The sequence below is a fragment of the Lepidochelys olivacea genome (assembly GCF_965140295.1).
Source record: "Lepidochelys olivacea isolate rLepOli2 genome assembly, chromosome: 1".
In the NCBI taxonomy this organism is placed as follows: Eukaryota; Metazoa; Chordata; order Testudines; family Cheloniidae; genus Lepidochelys; species Lepidochelys olivacea.
Window position 1 is genome coordinate 163,736,793 of NC_140411.1, and position 11,036 is coordinate 163,747,828.

General features: G+C 47.4%; 1 long non-coding RNA gene across 1 annotated transcript; it reads left to right on the forward strand.

The window, feature by feature from the left end:
- Positions 1 to 784: 784 nt before the first annotated feature.
- On the forward strand, positions 785 to 6,923 carry LOC311513121. The gene is made up of 3 exons (XR_014709660.1): positions 785 to 859; positions 5,116 to 5,216; positions 6,698 to 6,923. It is a non-coding gene; the product is annotated as an uncharacterized lncRNA (long non-coding RNA).
- The last annotated feature ends 4,113 nt before the right edge of the window (positions 6,924 to 11,036 follow it).

The following is an 11,036-nucleotide window of genomic DNA, read 5'->3' on the forward strand; positions in this document are numbered from 1 at the left end:
CTAACATTTGAATATTGCAATGTACTTACTAAAACATCAGACCCAAAAGAGTATAATTATTTCAATAGTATTCCGCTATTACAAAAAAATTGTTAATGCTTTATCAGATTAATTCAGGATTAGGCTTTCTTAATTTGGAAATAAATTAAAGAAATTGATGCCACAACATGGAGATATCAATATAACGATAAAACAGTTAACTTCTACTTGTATAGAACCTTGGAAGAGCATCCCCATAGAAGTGATGTTATTCCTTGCAAGTGTTTAGAAACACAAGCTATTTTAATAGCACATTATGACTGGGATGAAAAAAAGTCTGCTGTAAAAAAATATTTTATGCTTGTTGATTTTTTGTAGACAGATCTTCTGTGTTTATTAGCTTAAAAAAAAAAGACATATCTGTTTGATTTTTTTCTCTCTTGACTGGGGAATAATGGAAGAACTAAGCAGCACCAGCATTCAAGACTCTTGATCAAAGAATCGTTATATAGTCCTTGGAAAGACTAACCTGGAAACTTCAAAGTTGATTAAGAGTCAGAAACCCATCAATACTGCAATGTCTAATTACAGCACCTGGTTGCGTTTTGAGAGTTTGTTAGAGAAAGAGCTGCTTTTCAGCAAAAACATTCACTGTATGAAGTGGATAATGTATGTTTCTAGTTTCTTTACCAACACAGAGCAAAATCCCTAAAAGACTGCAGCCAGTTGTCTAACTAGAAGATGTGCACACTGTGGGTGCCCCAGAATGACAGTAACGTGACACAAGTATTCTCACCACCCACACCTCCAACTTCCACACCTGCCATGGAAGCCACTTACCCGAGTGCAGAGGGGGCACCTCAACCCACCACCCCAACAGGTGCCTGCTCTGTTAAACTTCTGACTCTTTCCCCCGGCCTTGGGGGGCAGCGGGAGAGTCCGACACCTCCCACCTATCGTAAGGTCAGAACCGGAGAGTCCTGCCAGCCCCTTCGCCCCCGCACAGTCGGGATCATCTCCCTGCTCTCCCAGCCCCCGCGAGCGGAGCGACCCCCACCGACAAGAGCAGCCTCTCCCGGGCACGGGGGCCCGCCACCTTCACGCCAGGGAGAAAAGGGTGTTGCGGCCGCCCGGCCAGACCCAGCCTCCCCTGGGCTGCGCGGGTGCAGCGGGCCCCGGCCCGGCAGGCTGGGGCGGAGACTCCCCGGGCCCCTCTCTCTAAGATGGCAGCGGGGCTGTCCTCACGCCGAGGGGATGGCATTTGCTGGCCTGGTGCGAGAGGCCCCGGCCAGGGCACTTACCAGGCTGGGGGGGGGGGGTGGCCACTGCTCTCCTGCCGTGGGGGGCCGGTCCCGGCAAAGGCCTCCTCTCTCAAGCTCCGGGGAGGCGGCGGGGCACAGCGCTTCCCCCTCTTCGGTCAGGGGCCCCGGCCCCGCAGCACCTCCGCTCCGCAGCCCAGCCGCCCTCGGGCCCCGGTGTGGTGCGGGGCCCAGGCCCCGGAGAGAGCGCGCCTCCCTCTCGCGGGGAGTTCAGGGGGGGCCCGGCCCGGCGGGCGGATCCGCGGCGCTTCCTGGCCGGGCAGATTTTCTATCGCTCACAAAATGGCGCGCGTTCCAAACCTGCGCAGCGACCGGCGGCGGCAGCGGGGCCCGGACGCGGCGGCGGCCTGGGAGCCCCGGCCAGGCAGAGCGGAGACAGCCGCGAGAGAGAGCGAGCGAGCGAGCGAGCGAGCGGGGGGGAGCGCAGCGCCGAACCGAGCCCCCGGGAACTCCTCGCTCACTTGCCCGCCCCCCCCGCTCCTCCCCCTCCCCCCTTCCGAGCCGGCTTCTCCAGGGCTGTACCCCGGACCCTTCCTTGCCGCGCCCGCCCGCGCTGCCGCCTCCCCTGCACCCCCTCTCCGCTGTCCCTGCGCCCGCGAGGGGTGAAGCCCCCAAAACCCCCGAGGACAATTTCCTGGGTAAAATTATAATTCGGGCGGGAAGGGAAATTATTTGAAAAAAAAAAAACCCAACTGACAAAATGGCGACGGGACAAGCCTGTTACTATGGCAACTGTCAATCACGCCGGGAGGCGCCCCGCCCCCGCCAGGCGGGAGGCCGCTCTGACGTGAGGAAGGGGGAGAAATGGGCGAAGGAGGGGCTTGGTTGCCTTGGCAACTGGTGCTTCTCTCCCTCCCTCGTTCCACCATCGTGTGACGTTACGAACTCAGAGGTGCCGCCGCCGCAGCGGGAGTCGTCCGGGGGAGCCTCCGGAGGGGGCGCGCGCCCCGCGCCTGGCTGGACTCGGCTCCCCTGGAGCGCCAGGCGTTAGGCCCAGCACCCTGCGCGCCACGGCGGGAGGTGCCTCCTCTCTGCTGCCCCTGGGCCTGAGCCAGCGGGATCTGGCGCATGAGCGCCAGCAGGCAGGAGCCGCACTCGCCCCCTCTTCTCGCAGCAGGCAAAGAAGTTTCTAGTGTAGTTGTGGAGAGAAACCCTCCCACGCGTTACGAGAGGATAAGCTGAGGGGCAGCGCTGCCTTCCTGGACCTGCAGGCAGCTCCAGTACCTCTGCTGCCGGACTAACCTTTCAGGCTTAAGCTGAGGCCAGGGCAATGGCAGCTATTAAGAAACCTTCTACAGAGCCCCCCCAAAGAAAAACCAACACTGAGCAATATTAGAAGGTAGCCCTGCAGCTAGCTAGTAGGAAGGAGACCCCAGATGGAGTTTAGAAGGAAAAGGTAGCAGACCTGGAACTTTGCATCACCCAGCAGGCTTAGCATAGCAGAGAACCTAACCCATCTATTACTGTGTGTAGCCAGCAAGTTTAGGGCAAGATAAGGTCCTCCAGAGAAAGCACCTGAGGGAGGCCCAGGGTCTTCCTCTTTTCCTGCAAGGAGAGTTGACATCTCCCTGAGGCATTTTTCTGCACAAGATAGTTCCTACATATTCTTTTGGGCTTGGGCTAGTAGGTTTAGCTCTCTGGCATTTACACAGAAAAATTTACCAGCTATCCCGGTTTGTGAGTGGATCAGTATAAGGGAGAGATGCAGGGGGAATATATTAGACAGCAGAAGTAGGATACTGGGAGAAAGATTGGTGGGGAGGACAAAAATGTTAGAAAAGATAGATAACAGGATGTAGGGAATAAAGAGAAATGAATAAGAAGGTTGGATTGAGGGGAGGAAATACGCACTGAAGACAGCTCCAAAAAAAAAAAAAATTCGAGTGTCCAGTCCTTAGGGACTGTAAAGCTTCAATTTGGCAGCCATAGTACAGATGGTATTTAGTGTCTGTAGTAAGGGTGCCATGCACATTCTTTAAAGAGGCCTGAATACTACTTTTAATTTGGGCTCAGGCTCTAAATTTAGTTCTACATACTACTCTAAATCTACTGTGGAATTCCCAATCATCTTACTGGGAGGCTTGCACAAAAATCAGTAGTAGAATATGGCCTTTAATACCTAAACTTTTAATTATGTGTTAAGTCACATACAGCATCACTCAGGAAATGCTTCTCCTGTTTAGGACCAACTAGTGCTATTTGTTCCCTCTATTTCCTCTTCCTTCCTTGTACTCTTATTTTGTGTCTTCTCTCAATATTTTCTGCCTCTAGGTCTCTTTACAGTGTCTGATGTGCAACAATTCCCAATTCCCTCCATATAGTTTCACTCCTACACCATTTTCCATCCCATCTGAAAAAAAAAATCAACAATTAAATAGTTAGAGACATGTAAAATGTCATTGTTAGATATGAGTATTAATAATAAGATTTAAGCAGACAGGAACTTCACACTTCTCTAAGGCATTGTTTCAGGCTGCTTGCACATTCAGGAAAACAGCACTGCATTTACACTCAGTTTTCATTTGAAAGATTATTTTTGCAACCATGAAAGCTAGAATTTTTAATGAAAGTTTAGATTCTGCAGAATCTGAATATACTATGTGGCTCACATAAGATACCAGGCAAGCTGAATTTTTAACACTTAATGCCACCCCTTTGGCATGGAGAGCACAACAAATGTAGCTGTTGTTCAATGTAGCTGTTCTACCCACGTATCACTTGCTGCTACTGTCAGACTCCTGGTGGGTGGTCTTGCTGCAGCACACAAGATGCAGGCAGTAGAGGAAGCAGATGTAGATACCAGGAATACAGGCTTCTGCAAGGCAGACTTAAAAACAAGATATGGGGCCCCTCTACATGCTGCCTTCAGCCACAGTCCTTCCCTGCTGCTTCATCAGGTTTAGCAACAGGTAGGAGATGACAAGTTTCAGAGTAGCAGCCATGTGGAAGTTCTAAACCCAATATGTTGGCTAAAGAAGGGTTTCTGAACATGCAAGAGGCACTGGGTGGGTGAGGGTGAATTTCTGAGACCGGAGAAAGAAAGGCTGGATGGGAGAAATTCTGAACTTGGGACTAGTCAGGGAGGATGGTTATGATGAGGACTGAAGATTTGGTACATGGAAGGAAGAAGACTTCTGAGCTAGGGATTCTGATGGAGGTTGAGTTGTGAGGGAGTAGCAGGTTTGAGCCAGAGTGAAGGAAGGTTATCTGGAAGTAGAAGGTTTCAGAGTGGTAGCCCTGTTAGTCTGTATCAGCAAAAACAGTGAAGTAGAAGGGCTTTTGGGGGTGGGGAGCAAGCAGGGGAGAGGGTTCTTACCTGCAGGTAAAAGGGAAACAGGGCAGGGGGAGGAAGGATTAGCCTGGGGGAGATCAGGCTGGAGAGAAATAGTTAAGGAACTTGGATGTTCTTAATTGAAAGGGAAATGGCTAGGAGAGGGATAAGAGTTGAACTGGCGAATAAGCTTGTGTGTGTGCACTAAGCAGGGATCACAATCTCCCTCACCCTTATTTTTCACCAAGGCAAAAAAGGGGACATTCATTTCTTCCACCCTTCTCTTGGTTATAATGTTTCCCAGTTTTTCATTAGGAAAGAGGGTTATGGAGAGGGAAGAAAAGGATTCTCCCTCTTTCAGCTTGTCCCCAATCTCCCTCATTCCTCACCAAAAGCCTCTAAGGGACATGCTCACTAGTGTGCCAGTTTTATACTTTGAAAAATCTAATTAATTTGTGGTGAGGGATCATAGTTGCAGATCATATGTTACCTGATGGAGAATGAAAATGCTCTAAAAAAATAATAATAATGTTGTTCTTTATATAGAGGGAGAACAGGTATCACCTGACTTGATGGAATAAATTTTAAAAAGCCCATGATGCTGTACGGAAGACTCCAGTCAACAAAATAGAAAACCCAGAGAAGGGGTAAGTTAGGGAAACACTGCTGGTAATAGCTCACCTTACCTGATCACTCTCCTTACAGTGTGTATGGTAACACCCATTGTTTCATGTTCTCTGTGTATATAAATCTCCCCACTGTATTTTCCACTGAATGCATCCGATGAAGTGAGCTGTAGCTCACAAAAGCTTATGCTCAAATAAATTGATTAGTCTCTAAGGTACCACAAGTCCTCCTTTTCTTTTTACTATGGTATCTGTTGTCCCACCACTGATTTTGGGCACCAGCCACCCCTCATGATCTACAACAGAAAAAAAGTGAACTGAAGTCAGGAGAGACAAGATGTAACAAGTTAAATTTCTAAAAATTTAATGGAATGACAGTATGTACAATTAAATAGTGCTCAGTAGACAGCATTCAACCATTGTATTCCTTTAAATTGTAGCACTGGTATTTATTATGTCTAGTAGACTTAGGCCTGGTCTTCACAAGAAAGTTGTATCACTAACTTAAATTGGTTAAATTGGGAGGGTGATAGTATGCGAATGAGAAAACCATGAGGGAGTTGGAGGCTGTGTATGTTTATAGGCTAGAGAGGGAAGTAGAACTTGACAAGGAAGGGACAGATTGCTCATAGTGGGAGAGAGACAATGTAAATAAATTTTTGGAGGTGAGGCTATGTAACGCATCCCAAGTAGGTTGGGATTGAGGGGAGCCTGCCTGTGTCAATACCTTTGGTGAGTGCAGGGGAGGGAGTCTGTGTGCAAGAGAAGATTCTTGGGGAGTTTGCATGTGTTTAGCAGTTACTCAAACTTGAAAGCCAGGCAGTGGAGCATCTGTGAAAGATCTGGGGGGCATGAAGCAGAAGTGAGCATTAGTTGGGATAAAAAAGAAGAATGTGTGACAGTTTATAGTGGGAGAGGTAGGACAGTATATGAGAGAGAAGATGACAGTGGAAAGAGTACAGAGAAATTGAGAATGAGGAGTACAAAACAGGAAAGGGGCCATATTTTTATGCCAGGGTTTGGGTGAAACCATTGAAGCTGGTGAGTTTAACAGCAGGCCCTCATTCAGAATAAACGTAAAAAACAGCTAAGCTCCTTTGTGGAGTAAGATACCTGAAATATGAGCCACTTCAAAAAAACAAAAACAAAAACAAACGAACCACAAACACAACACACACAGGACCCAGGACAAGGAACTTTGCTAGAAAAGCAAACACAGGGGGCTAGGTATTGTATGGTAGAGCTTTATGCACAAACGTGTGTGAATAGGAGAAACATTACAAAGGCAAACAGAGAAGGAAGCACCAGACATAGCACTTGTAACAAGACTGTGAACTTGTAATGTGACAGTGAGAACAAAGCTAAGAGAGGGGGCTTTTGGGCAGAGCGCTAGCTGGAAAGGGCCTTGGACCACGGAGCAAAGAGACTTCCTCCTGTTTCAGTCTTACTTTGTTCAGGGAAACAGGACTTGTTTGTTTATCATCAATTTCTCTTCCTAACAGAAACAACCTGCAAGACCCTGAATATAAAACAAGGAAGTTGGAGGAGAAAAAATTGTTCTGCGAAACAGAAACAATGAAGACAACAAACTGAAAGGGACACAAGAAAAGATAAGACAGCTGAGAAAAAGGAAATATGGAGCTGGGGACAAGGGGAAAGAACAAATATAAGAACTTATACAAAAATTCTTAATACAAGGAGTATGTAAAGATGTAAAAATATGTAATAACCAAGAATTTAATTAAAAAATGGGAAATCTGTGCTGGGGGAATAGAAGATTTGCCTATGATCAGCCCAAGCTGGTTATCTGGTCTCTCTCTCTCTCTCTCTCTCTCTCATTTTTTTCTTTAAGTTGAACTCAATTCTCCTTCTTCATCAACTCTGACTTTGTGGTTTCACACGTGTCAACAATACATTTCAAAGAGCTACTGTTGTCAGTTCAGAAAATTGGAAATGCAAAATGTATCACAATTTTAATAAGTTTCTTTTAACTGGCTTTATATTTGTAACATGGACAATATTTGAAATCTATATGAGTATCCATACAAGTCTGGTGGGGTTGTTATACATGAAAATTTTCTATAAAAAAAGAACCCACCATCTGTGCAGGATTCCAACTTCTTAGCACAAGATTGGCAGAATGGCCCTGTCTCAATGTATTTGACCCTTGAGGCCTGCAGTAGGGGATAGCCATTGTTCCCATTCCCCTGCTGTATATAAATCTCATCATCTAAACCAGGAGTGCGCAAACTACAGCCCACAGGCCAGATCTGGCCCCTCAGGGCTTTGGATCCAGCCCGTGGGATTGGCACCCATGTGGCACTGCAGGCCCTGCACCACTCCCAGAAGCAGCCAGCACCACATCACTGCCATCCTTGGGGGAAGGGGGGGCAGAGGGCTCCATACGCTGCCCTTGCCTGTGAGTACCTCCCCCGAAGCTCCCATTGGCCGCGGAGCCCTCTGCCCCCCCTCCCCCAGAGGCCTCAGCGATGTGGTGCTGGCCACTTCTGGGAGCAGGGCGGGGACAGGGCGGCAGCCTGCCATGGCCCCAGTGCGGACAGGCAGGCAGGCAGGCAGCCTGCCCTGGCCCCAATGCATGCTGCTGCCACCCTGGAGCCACTCCAGGTAAGTGACCTGGGCCGGAGCCAGCACCCCAAACCTCTCAACTCCCTGCACTGAGCTCCTGCCTGCACCTCTCCTGCACCCCAACTCCCTGCCCTGAGCCCCCTCGTACACTCTGCATCTCTGCCCCAATCCCTTGCCCTGAGCCCCTTCCTGCACACCATACCCCCTCCCACACACACACACACCGCACTCCGTCCTGCACCCCAACCCCAGCCCTACATTCATGGCCCTGTATGCAATTTCCCCACCCAGATGTGGCCCTCGGGCCAAGAAGTTTGCCCACCCCGATCTAAACATTCCAGTTAGTTACTTAATTGTAGTCAGCAAAGGAACTCTCCACAGAAGACTGCACCTCTTTAGTCTTCATTACCTCAGGAATCTAGCAATACTTTCTGGGTTTCCTTTACTATTCCTCACCTTCTAGTCAGGTCTGGTTGTTAAATATGAAGCCTTTGCCTCTATCCACATTCTGCACTTGTTTGGTCCATTCTTCTTTTAACCCAAATGAGCTTCCTTTTTTCTCCTTTATTTTGAGTATGGCATCCCAGAGAAAGGAAGAATGCTCAATGGTGTCGAACATCAGCAAAGTAGAAGAGTGTTTCAGACTGATGATCATGTTAATTGCATCATCTGCCTCAGATTTGCAATGGTGCCACCCCACACGAAGAAACAAGCACTGCCAAACTCTCATTAAGGCACCCTAGAGAGACTCCTATCAGTCTGGTGTCAAGTTGGTCTGCATACACTCAACAACCATACAAGAAGTAGAGACACTCTGAGAGCCAGCTTTCCCCGACACACCTCTGACTCCAAGCAGCTCCATAACCAAGCCTCTGTATTTTTCCTTTCTGCTATTACATGCTCAAAGCAGAAAAGAAAAAAGAAGTGATTCTTGCTGTTGATATATGCTCAGCAACCTGACCTAGTCACTCCTGGACCTCCATCAGGCTGCCATGAAGATCACAGTAAGAGGTTTCTCTCACCCTGCTTTGGCAGGGGTGGGATCTGTTGAAGCCTTTTTGTTGTTGTTGTTGTTGTTGAGAGGTGGGGGCAGCTTGCACACCAAGGCACATGCTCACATCCTGAAACTCAGTACTCCCAGCACTGGAAACTTTGGCTTCAAAGCTGGTGTCCTAAATGCCCTTTATAATGAGGATATCAACTCAGACAGCATCAGTGCTTCCTGAAGCCCTTTTGAAACACCAGACCACCTCGTTGCCTAGACAGCTGGAGAACCATTCAAGTGGATGCAGACTGAAGACCATGGTGAGGAAGGCTATTTGGACTCAGATGAGCCAGAAGTTTCCTATGATACCATCCTATCTCCTAATGAGGATATAGTAGAAATAGAGGGGGTTCAGAAACTGGTGACAATAATTAAAGACATGGCAAGACTCTCTCTCTCTATATATATATATATATATATATGGAGAAATACATTCGAATCATCATGTAGAGAGAACTATAGATGAGGACACAATAGGGATATACAAAATAATGAATGGTATAGAAAAAACTCAAGCCAGGCATTCCTGTTTTTTATAGAAGAGTAAGAGGGCATTTGAGGATTTGAAACTGATACAGGGAAACTTTTTGAAAACAATGCATAATTAGACCAGGAAACGAATTGCTATATGATATCACTGAGGGCAAGAATTTAATAGGCATCACAAAAAGGATTAGACATTTATGAGAACATTCATAGTTATATTGATCTAATGTATTATTTCCTTTATGGCTTTTTTCTAAATCTTCATGTTTCAGGGCATGAGCCAATATCTAACTCACCCCAGGGCAGATTCCATAATTGCTTACTTGGAGGGTGAAATCTCTTGATCTTCCTCTGAAGCATCTGGTACTGAAGCCACTCTAAGAGAGAGGTTATTGAGTTACATGGACTATTGGTGTGCTCACTATGGCAATTCTTATGTTCTCATTGGCTAGTTTTTACTTATGTACTTGATTTTACTCACTGGTTCATTTGTTTTCCCTCTAGTTGTGGGCACATGCTACAGTAGTGTATATTATGCCTGATGCAAAGTTTATCGCACTCAGGTTCCCAGAACACTGGACCCTACAAACCAGTCTCAGGATCTTGCTTCTCTCCCCCACACAGGTCCCAGCATATCAGAATACAAGAAGTTTACCTCATACATCGGATTTGAACATTTCTGTTCACTCAGACTACATTTCCATGTAGCTTGAGGTGATGAAATTGCAAGGTGGGAAATGCTTCCAGTTCTACCCAAGACAACTTCCAGGACAGCTTTTTAGTATCCCCAATCCAAGACTTTTCCTACCTGGTCCTAGACTCTAAGAAGCCCATGAACACAATTTATGAGAATCATGTTGTCTGTCTGCATCATTTCTGGATTCAGCCCAAGTCTATTAGAGCAGACATGAGTGATTCAAGAGTTAAGTAAAGTGTAGCTCCATAGGCATGATTCCACTTACCCTCTACAGCCTCAAAACCAGAGATACTCACGTAGCTGCTGCACCTCATGTAGTCACATACCATTAACTGGCAATTTTGCTTCATAGTCCCTAGTCTTCCATTTAAACCAAATGGGAGGACATACATTCTGAGAGCCCTCATCCAGTGACCCCTTTGCTGAAAAGCCCAGTCTGTGGTTTTTTTCCCCTTTGAACTCCAAGCTCCTTTCACTCTACTCTGAGATGTTACAATCTAGAGCACTCATTGGACCAGTCAAATTGTCTTCTACACATTCTCTGCTAGTGTAGTCTGCTTGTGCCAGGAGACCCAGGTTTGGGAGTTTCTAGGCAAGACTACATAACACTATCATAGGGTGCACCACTCAGCACTGGTCTAGCTCCTCCTCCTGGTCACTCTGGGGAGGAGTTCAAGAGGCCAACACCCCTGCCTGCAGCTTGCACACCATCACTGCAACTCTGGTCTGCAGTGCCTCTCTCACTCCAGCACCCTCAGCATCTCCTTCACAACTTAGCCCTCCATCTAAGTCAGTCAGCATTCCCCCTTATGGTATAGTCCCTCAACAATCTTAGGCAGTCTTCCCATTCACTGCCTCAATTTTATGCCATGCACTCAGTGGCTGGTAGGGGAACCCAGGCCCACCTTCTTCTCCAAGTTCCAGTCCAGGGACCCTCAACTCAGCTCAGCAGTTCTAGACATCCTCTTTCTGCCTTCACTGTTCCTTCCCTGGATTACTTCCTACCGCTCTGGTGTCTCTTCTCTAA